This window comes from Puma concolor, chromosome D1 (assembly GCF_028749965.1).
Source record: "Puma concolor isolate L17-30 chromosome D1, mPumCon1.1.hap2, whole genome shotgun sequence".
Taxonomy (NCBI): domain Eukaryota; kingdom Metazoa; phylum Chordata; class Mammalia; order Carnivora; family Felidae; genus Puma; species Puma concolor.
In genome coordinates this window covers 84,704,945-84,724,426 of record NC_141676.1, presented here as the reverse complement: position 1 = coordinate 84,724,426, position 19,482 = coordinate 84,704,945, and positions in this window count along the sequence as shown.

Sequence of the window (19,482 nt, the reverse complement as noted above, 5' to 3'; positions counted from 1 at the left end):
AGACACTTGTGGGTAATGAGGAGACAGGGATTCACAACACTAGTGGCAAGGTCCCATACATGCTACTTCCCTCTTGGCCTCTTCACTCTCTCTCATATTCCAGTTTACCTTTTCAGTGGATTCTTTACCCTGGAAACAGAGAGAAGTCAAAGTACTTTGTCTCAAGCCCAACACAAAGCAAAGACTCAGTAGTCATTAGCTATTAGTTTCTAAATAAGAGTGAAAAGCAGGCTGTTGTTTGTCCTTTTTATTACTTTCTATTCCTATTCATAGGAAATTCCTCATTTTCTGGCCATTCTCACTTGTGCACCCTTTCCCCTTTGTTCAGGCTGAATGATTGCACTTCAACATCATGCCCAAATTCTCACTCTCATGTGCTGCTTAGTCCGTGAATTGACTCATTCCCTTGTTCACCTGACCAACTTTTCAGCCACATGGTTTTTCAGCTGTCACTTCATGGAAGCCTTCCCTGACTCCTAGTCTGGTTGTTCATTCTGTATACTTTGTTTTCCTTCCATCCTAATACCCCCAGTACTTTACAGCCATCATTTGTGTGTATAACTCCCTGGAATATAGTGGCTTTCCTCAGTCAGAGATTATGTCTTTTTTTTTTTTTTTTTTTTAAATTTTTTTTTTCAACGTTTATTTATTTTTGGGACAGAGAGAGACAGAGCATGAATGGGGGAGGGGCAGAGAGAGAGGGAGACACAGAATCAGAAACAGGCTCCAGGCTCTGAGCCATCAGCCCAGAGCCTGACGCGGGGCTCGAACTCATGGACCGCGAGATCGTGACCTGGCTGAAGTCGGACGCTTAACCAACTGCGCCACCCAGGCGCCCCCAGAGATTATGTCTTATTGACATTTTAAACCCAGTGTCTAGCACAGTAAGATCTACAGTGGATGTGCAGGATGTGTTTGAAGATATCAGCTTATCTCCTATACCACGATTTCTTCAAGGCTAGGGTTAGTTTTACAAATCTTCTATGAAGTTTTCCTCACTTTTCTTTCCTTCCTATGAGGACAAATTCATGTTTTCCCCTGAGTTCCTGCTTTCTTATGTCACCATTCATCTTGCTTTATTGCAAATTGTCATCTCCCTGCAGGGCTCAGAGTTTCTGAAGGTCAGGGACTATCTTATTTGTCTTTGCAAACTCAGCACAGAGCCTGGCAAATAGTAGGCACTTGGCAAATGTTTGCTGATTAAATAACTAATCGATTGGATGAATGAAAAGAGTGTCTGCACTTGTAGCTGAAATATGCCTCAGTAAGTGTAAGAAGTAAGGAAAGCCATTATTTTTCTGTTCAAAATTAAGACCAAGCAAACTTAATGACGGCACTTGTATCACCATGAATTAGCTTTTAATAAGACAAGTTTCTGGAAGAGGTATAGAAGTGCAAGAGTGCCATAGTTATCCAGACTCACACATTTCCTTTTCACTGGAAATACTTTGAGTATATGCTAATAAGAAATTGTGTGCTCATGAGTAATGCAGAATTATGTCACAATTCTATAATAGGAAAGTACACTAATTTTAGCACATTGGCTTCCTCAGGGAAGGTGAAGCCTAAAGAAATTCAGAAAGATTGTCCTCAATTAGATTTTAGAAGGAGTTCCCTAAGGAAGAGACACCTTCTCTGAAAAGTGTTGCATACTGAACAAATGGAATATATCTATGAAACTATCTTGGCCTGCTCAAAAGTTGCTAGGATGGTTTAGAAGAGTGCTAGTGGTGACTATTCCCTAAAATGAAAACTGATTGTTCTCACTGCTGCTTTGAATTTAGAATGCATAATGTGTATTAGCCATGGGCAGCTCTCCATGGCCTGACAGAACTTCCCACCACCTGGAACACCTGCCCGTCATTATTACCTAAGCTAGAAACAAATTTCTACTCAGCCATTGTCAGTTACATCTGCTGGTGATTGTAGTTTAGCCTCCCCTAACACACATGTTTCCACAACCAACTGCTTTGGGACTTAACCACAAACTGCCTTTCAGTGTTCTATAATGGAGGTGTGCACATGTATGATAGTTGCACCTCAACTCTAAGGCCTTTGAGAGCAGGATCATGATTTTTCCTTTTATATTTAGAATTGCATTTGCATTTTCCCTCTGGGCTATTTTTTGAAACTTTTGTGTAAGCTTTATGTTACTTCCTTCAATGATTGGAAGAATTAACAACCGGTGAAGACTTGTAGGTCTAAATGTGTGTGTGTGTGTGTGTGTGTGTGTGTGTGTAGGTTTTAAATCATGTACTTAACATCTTTAATACTTATTAGAAGTAATCCGATTTTTCTCATGATTTTGTGTGGCTTTAGTTGTACTTTTTTAGGAATCAGTCGGTATCATTTAATTTCTCAAATTTACTATTATAATGTTGTTCAAATATTGTTTTTTAGAGTTTTATTATCTGTATTGATGTTATATTTTTCAAACCTGATAGCAGGAAATTGTATTTTTCTTTTTTTTTAAACAGTCTCTAGAGGGCTTATCTATTTTATTAATCTGTTTTAAAAAACAACTTTTGACTTTCTTGATTATGTTTACTAAACAATTGTTTCTATTTCAATAATTTCATCTTTTATTTTTATTATTTCCTTCTAATTTTTGCATTTAAGCACTTAGGGCAGTATCAGGCACATAACAACCATTAAATACTTGCTGGTTTTATTAATGTAAAGTATGTTACTAAAGACTCAACTCCAGGTGTGTGTCATTAGAGTTTATTAAAAACTGGAACTTTTACCATTTTCTACATAAGAAGACCTTAGAATGTTGTTAATCTAATTGGCTATATCCAGGCTTTCATTCTTATATTTATTATATGGATATAAATATAAACAAATATAAGTATAAACAAATATAAATATAAATAAATATAAATTCTTTTCATTGTTATTCATTCCTTCTGAAATCTTTGTGTGAAAATGACCTGGAGTAATTTTCTTTCTGCTGAAAAACCTTAAGTATTTCATTTACTGTGGATCTTCTAGTAATAAATTCTTTCCATTTATCTATAACTAAAGTGTTTTACTTTCATCTTTGTATCTGAAACATTGGAGGTGATTTTCTTTTACTACTTAAAAGTTGTCATCGTGTTGTCTTCCAATTTCTATTGTTTCTGTTGAAACATTAGCTGATAGTGCTATTTCACTATTTAGTAAAATGTTCCTTTTTTCTGGAAGAAATTTCCATTTTTTTCTTTCTGCTATTTAAGGATGTTTTCCTGTAAGAAGAATCCAATATGGTGGAGAATTAGGGGGACCCAAAATTTTCTCATCCCTCAAACACAGCAGTGTTGACCTCAAAGGACTTTGAACTCCAAGAATCTGGGCCACAAAGTGACAGAAACACCTCCAGGGACCCAGTGGGACAACTTGGCGGGCCATAGTGCATGATTATAAACTGGGGGAGGTAAAAGAGTTGATGTTGGCATGGAGGGGAGGGATCCCCTTCTACAGATAGACAAAAGGAAGAGAAATAAAGGCTGTGGAAGTGTAAGACTGTATTCGGACAAGAGAAAAACCACAGACCAGGGATCAGAAAAAAAGTGGAGAAAGATCCAATTTCTAATTGTGGTGCTTTCTCTGGACTGGGTCTGGCTGTCCTGTTTGCATACCTAGGGACGAGGGGAGCCATCCCAGGGCTCAGTAACTAGCTCAGAGGCACAGTACACAGTGGGAGAAAGCAATCCCGTCCCTGAAGTGCTGTGGGAAGAAGGTATATAGCCTTTACAAGGACAAAGATCCCTGCCTGCACCCACCATCTAGAGGCCTTTATAGGCACGATAGAACAGCACTTCCCCAGTACTGAGGAATGCAGAGCAGGATCCTTTAAAACATCAATCATGGCTTGTTTGTTTTTTAATGTTTACTTATTTTCAAGAGAGGGAGAGAGAAAGAGAGAGAGAGAGGGAGAGCAAGAGGAGGAAAGGCAGAGAGAGAGGGAAACACAGAATCTGAAGCAGGCTTCAGCCTCTGAGTTGTCATCACAAACCCCAATCGAAGGCTCAAACCCACAAACTGTGAGATCATGACCTGAGCTGAAGCTAGATGCTTAACCAACTGAGACACCCAGGTGCCCCTAGACATCAGTATTTGAATCCCAGATGAGCACTACAGAGGCACAGGAGACTTTGGAGTGGAAAACAAAAACAAAAACAAACAAGCAAACAAACAAAACCATCCACTCACACTCACATGGCACTGTGAGGATGGCCTGAACATAGTGGTTTGGGACACCCAGTCCAGAGAGGAGAGACTGGGGTGTTGCCATTTTTCTCCCCATAATGAGCAAGTTGGGGCTTCAAGGAATGCACAAGAGGCCACAGTGGAGGCGGGATCTGCCTAAACCAAACCACACCACTCCTCGCCTGGTAACTGTATATCTACTGGAGCAAGATTGATGCTGACCAACCAGACAGTCCTTCATCCAGACCAGCACTGCTGCTGCCACTGGTTCCAAAGCACCCAGCAATTTTGCATTTTCTGATTTAATTCTTGGACAATTCTTATTGTGTGTGTGTGTGTGTGTGTGTGTGTGTGTGTATTCTGCTTATTGGTTTGTTTGGTTTGTTTAAGCAGTCATATTTAATCTATTCTCTTTATACATGTTCTATATCTCCTTCTTTATTTTCCCCTCTCTCTCTCTGGATTAAGCCATATGTAGTTCCTCTGCCTGGTCAATTTTCTTTTCTATTCTCTTTCCCTGCTCCTCTCATTTCTCTCTTTGCATGGGATAAGACCTCTTTTTAATTTTTTTTCCAGGGTTACTTCTATGAACAAATCAAATCACACCTTGTGGAGGGTCCAAACCATCACTACAAGTACGGAGATAAAGCAACCAGATTCACAACAAAAGACAGCATGTAACACACTCCAAAAAACACTTCCTGAAGGGTCAGACCCTGGACAGTGTATGACCACTCTTTAATATAGTAGTCCTTGCAGGTGCAGGACACATAACAAGTTTTCGAAACACATAAGGAACAGAAAAATAGGCAAAATGATGAAACAGAAGAATTGTCTTCAAAAGAAATTTCAGGAAGAAATGACAGCTAAAGAATTGCTAAAAGCAGATATATATGATCAATAATTTAGTATAAGAGTCTTAAGATTAACTGCTGGGCTTCAAAAAAAGCATAGAAGATAGCAGAGAATCTATTACTGCAGAGATCAAGGAACTAAAAAATAGTCATTGTGAATTAAGAAATGTTGTAAATGAGGTGCAAAATAAACTAGATGTGACAGCGAGGATGGAAGAGGCAAAGGGGAGAATAAGTGAAATAAAAGATAAAATTATGGAAAAAGATGAAGCTGAGAAAAAGACAGATAAAAAATTCTCGAACATGAGGGGAGAATTAGAGAACTAAGTGATTCAAAGAAATGGAACAATATCCTTTTCATAGGAGTTCCAGAAGAAGAAGAAAGAGTGAGAAAGGGGCTGAAGGTGTATTTGAGCAAATCATAGCTGAAAACTTCCCCAATCTGGGGAAGGAAGCAGACACTGAAATCCAGGAGGAACAGTAAACTCCCTTCAGATGTAGCAGAATTTGATCTTCTTCATGACCTATTATAGTGAAACTGGCAAAATACAAAGATAAAGAGAGAATTCTGAAAGCACAGCCAGGGACAAATGGTCCTGCAAGGATAGACACATAAAGGTAGTAGCAGATCTGTCCACTGAAACATGGCAGGCCAGAAGGGCATGGCAGGAAATATTCAATGTGCCAAGTAGGAAAAATATGGAACCAAGAATCCTTTATCCAGCAAGCCTGTCATTCACAATAGAAGGAGAAATAAAGGTATTCCCAGACAAAAACTGAAGGAGCTCTTGACCACTAAACCAGCCCTGCAAGAGATCCTAAGGGGGACTCTGTGAGTGGAATGTTGCAAAGACTACAAAGGACCAGACATCACCACAAGCATGAAACCTACAAATAACGCAATGGCACTAAATCCTATCTTTCAATAATAACACTGAATGTAAATGGACTAAATGTTCCAATCAAAAGACAGAGAGTATCTGTGGATGGATAAAAAAAAACAAACACCCATTTATTTGATGTATACAAGAGACCCATTTTAGACTTGTGACACATTCAGATTAAAAGTGAAGGGATGGAGAACCATCTATCATGCTACTGGAAGTCAAAATAAAGCTGAAATAGCCATACTTATATTAGACAAACAAAATTTTAAACTAAAGTCTGTAACAAGAGATGAAAACGGGCATTAAATCATAATTCCAGGGTCTATCCATCAAAAAAAGCTAACAATTATAAATGTTTATGCACCCAACTTGAAGCACCCACATATATAAAACAATTAATCACAAACATAAGGAATCATATTGAGAAGAATAAAGTAATTTCAGGTAATTAATACCCCACTTACAACAATGGACAGATAATCTAGGCAGAAAATAAATAAATAAATAAATAAATACCCTGAATGATACACAGACCAGATGGACCTGACAGATATATTCAGAACTTGTCATCCTAATGCAGCAGAATACACATTCTTCTCCAGTGCACATGAAACATTCTCCAAGATAGATCACAGACGGGGTCACAAAACAGCCCTCAATAAATATAGTAGAACTGAGATCATACCATGCATATTTGGGGATAACAATGCTATAAAACTTGAAATCAACTACAGGAAAAAGTTTGGGAAACCTCCAAATGCATGGAAGTTAAAGAACATCCTATTAAAGAATGAATGGGTCATTCAGGCAATTAAAGAAGAAATTAAAAAATATATGGAAGCAAATTAAAATGAAAAAAAAAAAATGACAGTCCTAACCTTTTGGATGCAGCAAAGGCAGTCTTAAGAAGAAAATACATTGCAATCTAGTCCTATTTCAAGAAACAAGAAAAATACAAAATACAAAATCTAACTGCACACCTAAAAGAACTAGAAGCAGAACACAAAGAAACCCTAAGGCCAGCAGAAGAAGAGAAATAAAGATCAGACCAGAAATAAACAATATAGAACCAAACCAACAAACAAAACAGTGGAAGAGATCAATGAAACTAGGATCTGTTTTATTGAAAAAATAAACAAAATTGATAACCCCCTAGGCAGATTACTCAAAAAGAAAAGAGAGATGACCCAAATACATAAAATAACAAATGAAATTGGACATATCACAACCAACCCCTCAGAAATATAAACAATTATCAGCGAATACTATGAAAAATTTTATGCCAACATACTGGACAACTTGGAAGAAATGTAAAAATGCCCACACACCCAAACACTACCAAAACTCAAACAGGAATCAATGGAAAATTTGAACAGACCCATAACCAGCAAAGAAATTGAATCAGGTATTGAAAATATCCCAACAAATAAGAGTACTAGGCCAGATGGTCTTCCAGGAGAATTCTACCAAACATTTAAAGCAGAGTTAGTACCTATACTTCTCAAGTTGTTCCAAAAAAATTCGAGTGGAAGGAAAGCTTCCAGACTCAATCTATGAATCCAGCATTATATTGATTCCCAAACCAGTCAGAAACCCCACAGAAAAGGAGAACTACAGGCCAATATCCTGATGAACATGGATGCAAACATTCTCAACAAGATACTAGCAAATCGAATTCAACAGCAAATAAATAAAATTATTCACCATGATTGAGTGGTATTCATTCCTGGCCTGCAGGGCTGGTTCAATATCTGTAAATCAATCAATGTAATATATCACATTAATAAAAGAAAGGGTAAGAACCATATGATCCTGTCAATCGATGCAGAAAAAGCATTTGACAAAATTCAGCATCCTTTCTTGAAAAAAGCTCTCAAGAAAGTCGGGATAGAAGGAACATACTTAAACATCATAAAAGCCATATTAAAAAACCCACAGATAATATCATCATCAATGGGGAAAAACTGAGAGCTTTCCCCCCTGAGATCAGGAAGACAACAGAGATGTCCACTCTACCACTGTCATTTAACATAGTGTTGGAAGTCCTAGCATCAGCAATCAGACAACAAAAGGAAATGAAAGGCATCAAACTTGGCAAAGATGAAGGCAAACTTTTACTTTTCACAGATGACATGATACTCTACATGGAAAACTTGAAAGATTCCACCAAAAACTGCTAGAACTGATTCATGAATTCAGCAAAGTCGCAGGATCCAAAATCAATGTACAGAAATTGGTTGCATTTCTATACACCAATAATGAAGCAACAGAAAGAGAAATCAATAAATCAATCCCATTTACAACTGCACCAAGAAACACAAAATACCTAGGAATACACCTAACCAAAGATGTGAAAGATCTGTAAGCTGAAAGCTCTAGAAAACTTATGAAGGTAATTGAAGAAGACAGAAATAAATGGAAAAACACTCAATGTTCAAGAATTTGAAGAATAAATATTGTTAAAATGTCAATATTACCCAAAACAGTCTATACATTCAATGCAATCCCAATCAAAATTGCACCAGCATTCTTTTCAAAGCTAGAACAAACAATCCTAAATTTGTATGGAACCACAAAAGACCCCAAATAGCCAAAGTAATGTTGAAAAAGAAAACCAAAGTGGGAGGCATCACGATCCCAGACTTTCGCCTCTACTACAAAGCTGTAATCATCAAGACAGTATAATATTGGCACAAAAACAGACATATAGACCAATGGAATATAATAGAGAAATCAGAATTGGACCCACAAATATATGACCAACTAATCTTTGACAAAACAGGAAAGAGTATCCAGTGGAAAAAAGACAGACTCTTTGGCAAATGGCCCTGAGAGAACTGGACAGCAACATGCAGAAGAATGAACCTGGACCACTTTATTACAGCATACACAAAAATAAACTCAAAACGGATGAAAGACCTCAATGTGAGACAGGAAATCATCAAAACCCTAGAGGAGAAAGCAGGCAACAACCTCTTTGACCTCAGCCACAGGAATTTCTTGCTCAATACATCTCCAAAGGCAAGGTAATTAAAAGCAAAAATGAACTATTGGGACTTCATCACGAGAAAAAGCTTCTGTCCTGCAAAGGAAACAGCCAAGAAAACCAAAAGGCAACTGATGGAATGGGAGAAGATATTTGCAAATGACATATTGGATAAAGGGTTCGTATTCAAAATCTATAAAAAAGTACCAAACTCAACCCCTGAAAAACAAATAATCCAGTGAAGCAATGGGCAGAAGATATGAATACACACTTTCCAAAAGAAGACATCCAGATGGCCAACAGACACATGAGAAGATGCTCAATGTCACTCATCATCAGGGAAATACAAATCAAAACCACACTGATGGGGTGCCTGGTTGGCTCAGTCGGTTAATCGTCCAAGACTTGGTTTTGGCTTAGGTCATGATCTTGGGGTTTCATGAGTTCAAGCCCAATGTTGGCCTCTGCTCTGACAGTACAGATCCTACTTGGGCTTCTCTCTCCCCCCACCCCTGTCTCTCTGCCCCTTTCCTGCTCACACTGTCTCTGTCTCTCTCAAAATAAATAAATAAATTGAGATCCTGGGAATATGGCGGCATAGGAGGACACTGGGCTCACCGAGCATCCTGCTGAACACTTAGATTCCACCTACACCTCCCTAAATAATCCAGAAAACCGCCAGAAGACTAGCAGAATGGAGTCTCCGGAGCCAAGCGCAGACGAGAGGCCCACAGAAGAGGGTAGGAAGGGCGGCAAGGCCGTGCGCATTCCATGGACTGACGGGAGGGAGCCAGGGCAGAGGGGCGGCCCACCGGCAAAGCAGAGCCCCCGAGACTGGCTTGCAAAAGTGGAGGGGCCAGACGAAGTGTGTTCTGACAGCAAGCGGGACTAGACATCTGGAAGGTTATAAGCTAACAGCTCGGCTTTGAGAACAAGAGGGCTGGAGCACAACCGGAGGGAGAGTTGTTGAGCCCGGACGACAGAGCTCAGCTTGGCAGGGAACAAAGGCACTTGCCAGCGCCATCTCCCTCACCCATCCCCCAGCCAAAATCCCAAAGGGAACCAGTTCCTGCCAGGGAACTTGATTGCACCCCGCAAACACCCAATGCTGTGCTTCTGTGGATCCATCCCTCCAGCAGATCTGGCTCCCTCCCAGTGCCACAAGGCCCCTCCTGAAGCAGATCACTGAAGGAAAAGCGAGCTTAGCCTGCCCCTCCCGCCCCAGTGCACCTTGCCTATCCACTCCAGGTAATATGCCAGATCCCCAGCACCACAAGTCTGGCAGTGTGCATGTAGCCCAGATGGGCCATGCCACCCCACAGTGAATCCTGCCCCAGGAGAGGGGAAGAAAAGGCACACACCAGTCTGACTGTGGCCCCAGTGGTGGGCTGGGGGCAGACATCAGGTCTGACCGTGGCCCCACCCACCAATGCAAGTTATTCAACAGGGGAAGTGCCCGCAGTCCCACACCACTCCAGGGACTATACAAAATGACGAAATGGAAGAATTCCCCTCAAAAAAACGTCCAGGAAATAACAACAGTGAACGAACTGATCAAAAACCATTTAAACAATATAACAGAAAATGAGTTTAAAATAATAGTCATAAAATTAATCCCTGGGCTTGAAAACAGTATAAAGGACAGCAGAGAATCTATTGCTACAGAGATCAAGGGACTAAGGAACAGCCAGGAAGAGCTAAAAAAAAATGCTATTAATGAGCTGCAAAATAAAATGGAAACGATCATGGCTCGGATTGAAGAGGCAGAGGAGAGAATAGGTGAATTAGAAGATAAAATTATGGAAAAAGAAGCTGAGAAAAAGAGAGATAAAAAAATCCAGGAGTATGAGGGGAGTATTAGAGAACTAAGTGATGCACTAAAGAGAAATAATCTACACATAAGTGGTATTCCAGAGGAGGAAGAGAGAGGGAAACGTGCTGAAGGTGTACTTGAAGCAATAATAGCTGAGAACTTCCATGATCTGGAGAAGGAAAAAGGCGTTGAAATCCAAGAGGCACAGAACTCCCTTCAGACGTAACTTGAATCGATCTTCTGCACTACATATCATAGTGAAACTGGCAAAATACAAGGATAAAGAGAAAATTCTGAAAGCAGCTAGAGATAAACATGCTCTAACATAAAGGGAGACATATAAGACTCATGACCGATCTCTTACTGAAACTTGGCATGCCAGAAAGGAATGGCAGGAGATCTTCAATGTGATGAACAGAAAAAATATACAGCCAAGAATCCTTTATCCGGCAAGTCTGTCATTTAGAATAGAAGGAGAGATAAAGGTCTTCCCAAACAAACAAAAACTGAAGGAATTCATCACCACTAAACCAGCTCTACAAGAGGTCCTAAGGGGGATCCTGTGAGACAAACTTCCAGAGACATCACTACAAGCATGAAACCTACGGACATCACAATGACTCTAAACCCATATCTTTCTATAATAACACTGAATGTAAATGGACTAAATGCGCCAACCAAAAGACATAGGGTATCAGAATGGAGAAAAAAACAAGACCCATCTATTTGCTGTCTACAAGAGACTCATTTTAGACCTGAGGACACCTTCACATTGGGAGTGAGGGGATGGAGAATTATTTATCATGCCACTGGAAGTCAAAAGAAAGCTGGAGTAGCCATACTTATATCAGACAAACTAAAGCCTGTAACAAGAGATGAAGGCTTGAAATTAAAGGCTGTAACAAGAGATGAAGAAGGGCATTAGATAATAATCACAGAGTCTATCCATCAGGAAGAGCTAACAATTATAAATGTCTATGCACCGAATACGGGAGCCCCCAAATATATAAAACAATTACTCACAAACATAAGCAACCTTATTGACAAGAATGTGGTAATTGCAGGGGACTTTAACAGTCCACTTACAGAAATGGATAGATCATCTAGACACATGGTCAATGAAGAAATAAGGACCCTGAATGATACATTGGATCAGATGGACTTGACAGATATATTTAGAACTCTGTATCCCAAAGCAACAGAAAATAATTTCTTCTCGAGTGTACATGGAACATTCTCCAATATAGATCACATACTGGGTCACAAAACAGCCCATCATAAGTATACAAGAATTGAGATCATACCCTGCATACTTTCAGACCACAATGCTATGAAGCTTGAAATAAAACACAGGAAAAAGTCTGGAAAACCTCCAAAAGCATGGAGGTTAAAGAACACCCTACTAAAGAATGAATGGGTCAACCAGGCAATTAGAGAAGAAGTTAAAAAATACATGGAAACAAACGAAAATGAAAATACAACAATCCAAACGCTTTGGGATGCAGCAAAGTCAGTCCTGAGAGGAAAATACATTGCAATCCATGCCTATCTCAAAAAACAAGAAAATCCCAAATACAGAATCTAACAGCACACCTAAAGGAAATAGAAGCATAACAGCAAAGACATCCTACACCCAGCAGAAGAAGAGAAATAATAAAGATCAGAGCAGAAATAAACAAGATAGAATCTAAAAAATGGTAGAGCAGATCAACAAAACCAAGAGTTGGTTTTTTGAAAAAATAAACAAAATTGATAAACCTCTAGCCAGGCTTCTCAAAAAGAAAAGGGAGATGAGCCAAATAGATAAAATCATGAATGAAACTGGAATTTTTACAACCAATCCCTCAGAGATACAAGCAATTATCAGGGAATACTATGAAAAATTATATGCCAACAAATTGGACAACCTGGGAGAAATGGACAAATTCCTAAACACCCACACGCTTCCAAAACTCAATCAGGAAGAAATAGAAAGCTTGAACAGACCCATAACCAGCAAAGAAATTGAATCGGTTATCAAAAATCTCCCAACAAATAAGAGTCCAGGACCAGATGGCTTTACAGAGGAGTTCTACCAGATATTTAAAGCAGAGATAATACCTAACCTTCTCAAACTATTCCAAAAAATAGAAAGGGAAGGAAAACTTACAGACTCATTCTCTGAAGCCAGTATTACTTTGATTCATAAACCAGACAGAGACTAAGTAAAAAAAGAGAACTACATGTCAATATCCCTGATCATTATGGATGCAAAAATTCTCAATAAGATATTAGCAAATTGAATTCAACAGCATATAAAATGAATTATTCACCATGATCAAGTGGGATTCATTCCTGGGATGCAGAGCTGGTTCAACATTCGGAAATCAATCAACGTGATACATCACATTAATAAAAGAAAACATAAGAACCATATGATCCTGTCAATCGATGCAGAAAAAATATTTGACAAAATTCAGCATCTTTTCTTAGTAAAAACCCTCGAGAAAGTCGGGATAGAAGGAACATACTTAAACATCATAAAAGGCATTCATGAAAAGCCCACAGCTAATATCATCCTCAATGGGGAAAACCTGAGAGCTTTTTCCCTGAGATCAGGAACATGACAGGGGATGTCCACTCTCACCGCTGTTGTTTAACATAGAGTTGGAAGTTCTAGCATCAGCAATCAGACAACAAAAGGAAATCAAAGGCATCAAAATTGGCAAAGATGAAGTCAAGCTTTCACTTTTTGCAGATGACATGATATTATACACGGGAAATCTGATACACTCCACCAAAAGTCTGCTAGAACTGATACATGACTTTAGGAAAGTTGCAGAATACAAAATCAATGTACAGAAATCAGTTGCATTCTTATACACTAATAATGAAGCAACAGAAAGACAAATGAAGAAACTGATCCCATTCACAATTGCACCAAGAAGCATAAAATAGCTAGGAATAAATCTAACCAAAGATGTAAAAGATCTCTATGCTGAAAACTATAGAAAGCTTATGAAGGTAATTGAAGAAGATATAAAGAAATGGAAAGACATTCCCTGCTCATGGATTGGAAGAATAAATATTGTCAAAATGTCAATACTACCCAAAGCTGTCTACACATTCAATGCAATCCCAATCAAAATTGCACCAGCATTCTTCTTGAAACTAGAAAAAGCAATCCTAAAATTCATATGGAATCACAAAAGGCCCCAAATAGCCAAAGTAATTTTGAAGAAGAAGACCAAAGCAGGAGGCATCACAATCCCAGACTTTAGCCTCTACTACAAAGCTGTCATCATCAAGACAGCATGGTATTGGCACAAGAACAGACACATAGACCAATGGAATAGAATAGGAACCCCGGAACTAGACTCACAAAAATATGGCCAACTCATCTTTGTCAAAGCAGGAAAGAATATCCAATGGAAAAAAGACAGTTTTTTTAACAAATTGTGCTGGGAGAACTGGGCAGCAACATGCAGAATAGTGAAACTAGACCACTTTCTCACACCATTCACAAAAATAAACTCAAAATGGATAAAGGACCTGAATGTGAGACAGGAAACCATCAAACCCTAGAGGAGAAAGCAGGAAAAGACCTCTCTGACCTCAGCTGTAGCAGTTTCTTACTTGACACATCCCCAAAGGCAAGGAAATTAAAAACAAAAATGAACTACTGGGACCTTATGAAGATAAAAAGCTTCTGCACAGCAAAGGAAACAACCAACAAAACTAAAAGGCAACCAACGTAACGGGAAGAGATATTTGCAAATGACATATTGGACAAAGGGCTAGTATCCAAAATCTATAAAGAGCTCACCAAACTCCACACCCGAAAAACAAATAACCCAGTGAAGAAATGGGCAGAAAACATGAATAGACACTTCTCTAAAGAAGACATCCGGATGGCCAACAGGCACATAAAAATATGCTCAACGTCGCTCCTCATCAGGGAAATACAAATCAAAACCACACCCAGATATCACCTCACGCCAGTCAGAGTGGCCAAAATGAACAAATCAGGAGACTATAGATGCTGGAGAGGATGTGGAGAAATGGGAACCCTCTTGCACTGTTGGTGGGAATGCAAATAGGTGCAGCCACTCTGGAAAACAGTGTGGAGGTTACTCAAAAAATTAAATATAGACCTACCCTATGACCCAACAATAGCACTGCTAGGAATTTACCCAAGGGATACAGGAGTACTGATGCATAGGGGCACTTGTACCCCAATGTTTATAGCAGCACTCTCAACAATAGCCAAATTATGGAAAGAGCCTAAATGGCCATCAACTGATGAATGGATAAAGAAATTATGGTTTCTATACACAATGGAGTACTACTTGGCAAAGAGAAAGAATGAAATATGGCCCTTTGTAGCAACGTGGATGGAACTGGAGAGTGTGATGCTAAGTGAAATAAGTCATACAGAGAAAGACAGATACCATATGTTTTCACTCTTATGTGGATCCTGAGAAACTTAACAGAAACCCATGGGGGAGGGGAAGAAAAAAAAAAATGAGGTTAGAGTGGAGAGAGCCAAAGCATAAGAGACTGTTAAAAACTGAGAACAAACTGAGGGTTGATGGGGGGTGGGAGTGCGGGGAGTTTCGTTGATGAGTATTGAGGAGTGCACCTTTTGGGATGAGCATTGGGTGTTGCATGTCATATACTTACATACTTGTATGTACCAATTTGGGAATAAATTTCATATATTGAAAAAAATAAAAAAATAAATGCATTAATTAATTAATTAATTAATTAAAAAATCAAAACCATCCTGAAACCACCTCACGCCAGTCAGAGTGACTAAAATTAGCAACTCAGGAACAACAGATACTGGTGACGATGTGGAGAAATGGTAACCCTAATGCACTGTTCCAAGAATGCAAACCAGTGCAGCCACTCTGGGAAACTGTGTGCAGATTTCTCAATAAATTAAAAATAGAACTACCCTACAACCCAGAAAAACACTAGGAATTTATCCAAAGGATACAAAAGTGCTGATTCATAGGGGCACATATACCCCAATTTTTATGGCAGTACTTTCAACAATAGACAAATTATGGAAAGAGCCTAAATGTCCATTAACTAATGAATGGATAAAGAAGATGTGGTTTATATATACAATGGAATACTACTTGCCAATGAGTAAGAATCAAATCCTGCCATTTTCAGCAACATGGAAGGAAGACATGTCAGAGAAAGACAGATACCATATGTTTTCACTCATATGTGGAACTTGAGAAACTTAACAGAAGATAATGGGGGAAAGAAAAGGGAAAAAATAGTTACAAATAGAGAGGGATGGAGGCAAACCATAAGAGACTGTTAAATACAGAGAACACACTGAGCGTTCATGTGGGGGGGAAGAGGGGAAAATGGGTGATGGCCATTGATGAGGGCACTTGTTGGGATGAGCACTGGGTATTGTATGTAAGCGATGAATCACGAGAATTTACCCACAAAACCAAGAGCACACTGTATACACTGTATGTTAGTCAATTTGATAACTTATATTTAAAACAATAAAAATAAATTAATATTAAAATTAAAAAAATAATGTTTTCCTTTAGTTTTTAGCAATTTATTTTTGATGTAACTGTGTGGATTGTCCTTTAATTCTTCTTGAAGTTCTCCATACATCTTAAACCTGTGTATAATGACTTTTAGTTACTTTATAAAATTTTCCAAAGATATTTCCTCATATAATATTTATACCCTATTCTGTCACTGAATATCTATCTGTTTCTCTCTTTCTCTCCTTTTATGCACACAGGTGCACACACACACACACACACACACATATACGTACACATACACACATGTTGCACAACATGCATATATGTGTATGAACATGCATTCACTCTTTCTTATATATCTCCTAAGGTAGTTTCTATATTTATATCTTTTTATCTATATTTAAATCAAGATATAGTCAATTCAGTAATCATTAATGCTGTCTTCAATTCTGGTTAATCTGCTATTAAACCAATTTAGTTTGAATTTCTTAATTCCACTTATTGTCTTTACTTTTATAATTGGCTTTTAATAAGACTGATTCTTTTTTACTTTACTTTATACTTTGTTTCTTTTATAAATTCTACATCTCATATAAAAATCTGTACCTTGTTATCTAATTTTTTTAATATATTCATTATATTTATTTTAAATTCCATGTCTGACACAAACCAGCATCTATTCATCCAATGGGTCTGTTTCCAATGTCGGTTGGCTTTTTTATTGTTCCTGTGTTTTCAGTCACATGGTATTTTCTCCTGGTATACCTGATAAACATTCATTGACTAACAAATATGTGTATGAAAAATTGTAAAGATCATTCTAATTCTGGCTGATGTTCTGTTTCTCTAGAGTGAAATCATACTTGCCTATGGCAGATAAATAGGACACAGAAAGATAACCTTAATTTAATCAGAAAGTAAGATCATTTGAAGCAGGGCTTCAGACTTTCTGAGGGTCTTTTATTTCTAAGTCACCTTAACTCTGAATGCATAGCCCTCTGTGCATTCCAATATGATATATGGGATGATGGACTTTCTTCCTTGGCAAGCTATGAACTCCCACTTTGTTTCCCTATCTCCATTAGACTTCCAGAGCTCTAATTGTGTTCTAAGCTTCTCATTTTCCACACTTCTACTTACTTTTGCAGGCATTCAATAACCACTTGGGGATGGAAAATGTTAGGGTACAATCAGCAGTACATGTTGTTTCCAAATCTTTGTTTGTTTGTTTCTCTCCAGGATTTTGTTTTCTCAAATATTTCCTGACTTGGAGCCCTCTAATGCTTTCATATTTTTCTCCTACATTTGACAAGCTTTTCTAGTCATCCTTAGTTGATGGAATTTTCTACTAATACTTGTTATTGTTACCAGAAGCACAGATTTTATTTTTTTAGTCTAGATAGTGAAAAATCATAAGAAATTTGGTATTCTGGAGATAATGTGATAAAAAGAATTGCATCATGAATTTTAATTTGGTATTAGTATGGAGGGTCATTTGATAGAAATACTGGATGAAAAATTAAATTAAGAGGAGATGACCATAGATATAGTAAACAAGAGTTTTTTTATTGGGGCACCTGGGTGGCTCAGTTGGTTAAGTGCCCAAATTCAGCTCAGGTCATGATCTCACAGCTCATGAGTTTGAGCTCCACATCGGGCTCTGGACAGATAGCTAGGAGCCTGGAGCCTGATATGGCTTCTCTCTCTCTCTCTGCCCCTCCCCCACTTGTGCTTTGTCTCTCTATCTCTCTCTCAAAAAATAAATAAACATTTAAAAAGTAAAAAAAAAGAGTTTTTATTAAGTATTGAGGATATACTAAGTGTTTAGTGTGTTTTCCTTCTTGCTTTCAGTATTTCCATATTTTCAGTAAAATTAATTCAAATAAATACAAATTTATTTTGGTCCTCAATTAGGTGTAAAATAGGAAATATTGACTAAAAAGTAGCTAAACACTAACATTCCTGAACTATGCATGTGAACAAAAAATATTATGGTAAATTATATAGTTTTTGTGTTTCTGCTCAATGTTAGTGTCATATTGAATAGTGACTGGAAAGAAAAAAAAAACCTCTAAGTAGAATGAACATTTAAATAAAGACAGGCAGATGATGATGATGACGATAGATAGAGATAATAGATGGATGAGAGGTAATAGAGATGGATATAGATGTAGGTGTAGATATATAGATATATAGACATATGCAGAAGCACACATGCACACACACAAATCTGCAGCAAGAAAAGCAGTGGAAAGATTCTGAGGAAATTCAAAAGGAGCTGAGTTTTAGAGGATGAGTAGGTGTTAAAATATAAAGAATGAGAAAAAGCTTTCTATTTTTTGTATTGAAAAATCTGTCAAACTCTCTTGGCAGATACAAGTTTTGCAAATTTTAAATTTTCATTTAAAAGCTCAAATTTCTCAACAATACATAATATCACTTCAGTTACTTTCCTTAAGTTTCATTAATATTTAGAAAATGCCCATTCCATGAAAAAAAATGGCTTGGTCAATACTTGTGTATGTGGTTTTCCTCAAGATAACCATTATGCTTCAGCATACATCAGGAGAGTTTGAGATGTATTCCCCATTTCACCTTACAAAACGTTAAAAAGATGAAATTAAAAGAGATTAAATTTAATAACATTTATAATTTTTACTTTTTCATCAAGGACATTTTGAAGGATAACTGACATGTTTTTTTGGGGGCCTGTTTTATTACTGTGGACATGTGGCACTGAAGAATACTATGACTATAGTTAGGTACCACCATCTTGATTCATAGCAAGACACCTGGAGTTGTCTCCATCTTTGATTTTGTGCCATCAGTGCAAATGTCAGAGCAATTGTATTATGAAAACTTGAGAACTGCTGATGTTAGGACTTAAAATGTAGGACTTAAAATCCTCTCCTCTTCGTCCTCCTTTTCCTGCTGTTCTTGTTTTCCTTCTCCTGTGTCACTCTATGCTCCCTGAGTGTTACAGATGGCTTTCCTGTAAGTAGGAAGTGATGAATGCTAAACTACCTCTAGATTGGTGAGAGTTCTGCCTCACCACTGGTTCTGGATCCTTTTGTAAGTTGCCTTCTCTGCATTGAGTCATCCAACCCTCCCACTGTCAAGACAAATAAAATATGATAACGCCATTGTTAAAATTTTTCCAGGGATTAATCTAGAAATGTTTTATTCCCTAATGTTTCTTGTGCACAGGTGAAAACTTTAGGGATCTTTTCAAAAACTTCCTTAT